Below are 4,012 nucleotides of genomic sequence, written 5' to 3'. Positions count from 1 at the left end.
TCGTGTTGTCTTGTTATTGTTGACTCTTCTTTTTGAATTTTGAAAACTGGTGTAGATATTTGAGAGGGACCGATGTCAATTTCTAGCATGTGTTTAAGTTGGAATGAGCTCCTCTTTCAAGTCTTGGATATCATTGTTTTGCTTTGCACGACATGAAGCAAGTTTGTTTTTTTAATCCTATTCCTCTTGTAGTTGTTGCCTAAGCTGTGTCAACTATTGTTGCCAAGTATTCTGAAATTCATGCATTAGTTGAACATGCTCTTGGAAAATAGTCATGAGTTGTTGCTGACCTTGTAGTGGGCCTATTCTCTCTTGTTCTCCCCTCTTGAATGTGTCAAGAATAGGTCTTTGAGGGTTTTGATAAGAGAGTGGATCCGATTGTTGTACCTTAGTAGTTGTCTTTCGTCTCCTACAAAAGAGGTCCCACCCTGGACGTACCTACGGATTGTGTAGAGACCAAAATTTATAAATATCTCTCAATGGAATGAAGCTCCCACTCTTTGGTGTTTAGCTCACTCTAGTGTCCATGTGCTTGTTCTCCTTGGGTCCATGCTCCCTCAATGTGATAGCATGCTCTAACCTTGCAATTTCCCATCCTCCCCCCTTCCTTTCCTCTTCCTCCTTCCTCCTCCTCCCCTCCCCTCCCCTCTGCTCCTCCTCCTCCCTCCTCCTCCCCCTCCACCCTTCTCCTCCTCCTCCTCCTCCTCCTCTCTCCTCCTCCTTCCTCCCTTGATCCTCCTTCTCAACCCTTTACCCCTTGAAGTCACGAAGGAGACTAGCTCTCCTCTTATCAACCCTTGGACTCCCCCTAAGCCCTGCAACCCTCTCTGAACCCTGGAGCTACTAGTTTGCTCTCTCAACCTTATCCTCCTATAAACCCTGCAACCCATCTCTAAACCCTTGAACTGCCATGGAGGCAAGAGCCTCCACCCATTGTTGTGATCAAGCCCTCTTTCTCATCCACGTGCGCATGAGACCTACTTTCCATAATTTAGCCTACACCTCTCACCAAAATAGGACCTGAGGACCTATGCTACACTTGTGAACACCTATGCTACAATGAGCAATGACATGATTGTAGGTGACCAACACCCTCAGAACTTGGACTTGGGAGAGACAATGACAACAATTACCTTATTCTTGTATTAACTTAGAAGAAATAAATTCATGTTGATTCCACAATCTCTAGGATACATGGAACAATACACTGCTAGCATACTTTACAATGTTTAGGTTGACTCCCAATCTTTTTGCCATCTAACTTGAATTAGAAGTTACAAGGGGGATCATTGGGCATCAAGTGGGTTTCTTGCCAAAGGAAACTAAAGGACTAGTGAATCTCTACATTTACGCTAATAGGATCATGACCCAATGAGCACATCAATTTGTGCTAAATGTGTGTCATCTCGCATGTCCTAGTCCTAGCTCAACCAATCCTATCACAGAAGCCACTATGTCATATATTTGAATCGGGAAAAGTCCTCTACTACTGGAGAAAAACTCTACTAAAGTGGGGAACTTCTGACTACTGAGATGAGAGAATGGGGGGGGAAAAGAGCCTTATATATAGGGTCCCCCCTACCCTAAGTTGGTTGATCAGGTGGACCGTGGGCCAGCCCGACTTGTGGGTTGGTGGATCTGCCAGGGTTAGGGGCCCAATTGACCCCCTATCTGAGGCACCACCCAGGCGCCATATAGGCGACTCGTGGCAGCCTTAAAAAAGGCCAAAATAGGACTCGAGGGTGGGAAAAATAGGCCCATACCCTCTGTTGCATCCCCGTGGTAGTCCACCAGATCTCAACCTAAAAATGGGCATGGGGGCTGGTGCAAAACAGTACAACACCCCTCTATACTCCCTCCATCTGGGAAGCTCCCATGAGACTCCTCTCTACCTCTCCTGGGCAGGCAAACCCACAAGCACGGCCCTCACTCACCCTCACATGGGTGGGTAGACCCACAACCAAGGCCCTCACTTTATGATACAGGAGATGTCACCTCCACCTCTAATAGTATCATATCTCAAGCCTAGGGGTTTCAAAGCCAAGTATCAGTCTAGATAGCAATCACCCATTTCAATTGTATCTTAGAGACGTGCAATTCCTCAAAATAGGTCACACAATAAGGTTGTCAATCAAGAGAACCATGAAGCCAGGTAGAAGGGGGCTTAGGTTTTTTAGTTCAACACCTCAGCTTCAGTGCAAAGTGATCATTCAAGTTCACTTTGCGAGTTTTTTTTCTGCAAGTTTTTAACCCTATAAAATTATAGCTAGTGGCTAGCTATACATTCACCTTAAACATGATCTACCGTTGCTCCCCTCTTTAGCTTAGAAAATAGTAGAATATCATAAATATTTGTTGTGGCACTTGCATTATTTATTTTCAACCTAAAGTAGCACATGTCAAAAGAAATATGCTTGCAAAGACAAATTCTAAAGCTCCCTTTCTATTCTTTTTTGGCCTCAACTTAAAAAAACCACAATCTACATTGTCACAAATTAAAGCACATCCTCAAACTGACAAACTCACATCTCCATTGAATCCATATATTTTTGTATTGGACAGCTTTGCTCTACTCCATTCCAATCATAGAACAAGTATTTGCATCCACAAGAGGCAACTCGAAAATGCAATCACATTCATATAGCAGTGGAAGTTCTTGCACAAGAAATATGTTTCCTATGGCAATTCCTTAAGGTCTCTAAATGTAGAACTAAAGCATCCAACTTGCCAAGCTTGTTTTTTCCTAATTTATGACTTCAAGGCACCTAGACTACTCAGAATGGTCCTTCATATCATGATCTGAATCATCTTCTACGTCATATATATTTTGTTTTCCACATCCCCCTCCTTTTCACCTTCTACTTGCACTTGCAAGGACAAAGAATGCTTGACTATAAAGCACTTTGAATCGTGAAATTGCATCTCCTCACATGGTATCGTAAGAGAAGAAGTGCATCTTTGATGAGCAATACAGTGAGCTACCTTAAGACCACCCATCGTCTTAGAAAATGCCAAGCATATCAAACTCTCATGCACTTTGGAATGTGCTTCTTCTCCAACCTTGATGAACAAGTCCTTGGCGTCATCACACAAACCATATATGCTCCATATCAATGTTGAATTGGTGCAAACAATAGAGAACTAGTTAATAGCAACACACTAAATTAGTGTGCGAATGGAGTGTGAAAAGAGGAGTTGCAGGTGATCGCGAATAGGAATTCAAAATGTGAATAACCATAAACAAAAAGCCCTAACCTCGTGACTAGAAGTAACTAGATTTGCGGTAGGTATCCTTTCCTATAAGTACTAGCTTGAAATTGAATCTTAATCCTAGCATTTCATCAAAATCTTAAAGGAAAGAAATGGATGAGTAAAAATATAGATGAGATGTGTCATCGAGCATGTAAAATGATAACTCAAAATTAAACTTAAATCTTAGCATTTTAACAAATTTTTAAAGAGGGAAAAAAAATGAGTAAAAATAGGAACATGAGGCGCGACACAGGGTCTGTTAGGACTCGATCCTTCCTGCAAATGTCTGGGGAAGTGATTTATTACCAACTTGTGATGTCCATATTTTGGAAGTTGAAGCTCAAGAAATATATGACTAAGGTGACACTCACAAGAGCTCATAACTGATCCTCGTTGCCGTCTATACAATATTGTCACATGGACTACAACCATATGAATGAAGATGTCGTTATCCTTTGATATTGCATTCAACTTGGATTTCTTTGCTTCATACCAAAAGAGAGGAATGTTGTAAGAATTCAAATTGAAAACAAGCAATTTTGAATGGACGAGCAAAATAAAAATATTTGTATGATAATATATATAATTATTGTAACCACACATAGTGTGCATGGGGAGGTGGCGTGCTTCCTTCCCTAAAGAGTTATAATCCGAGGGAACGGGCCCTTCCCTAGACGTCAAGATTAAAAACGTTGAGAATATAAGCGCCTAGAATATAAACACCGAGAATAAGTCTCACGACTAGATAAGATACTGGCAT

This window comes from Dipteris shenzhenensis, chromosome 16, assembly GCF_047967505.1.
Source record: "Dipteris shenzhenensis isolate YYH24624 ecotype China chromosome 16, Dip_SZ_1.0, whole genome shotgun sequence".
Taxonomy (NCBI): Eukaryota; Viridiplantae; Streptophyta; class Polypodiopsida; order Gleicheniales; family Dipteridaceae; genus Dipteris; species Dipteris shenzhenensis.
Note: the sequence above shows the minus strand (reverse complement) of the source record.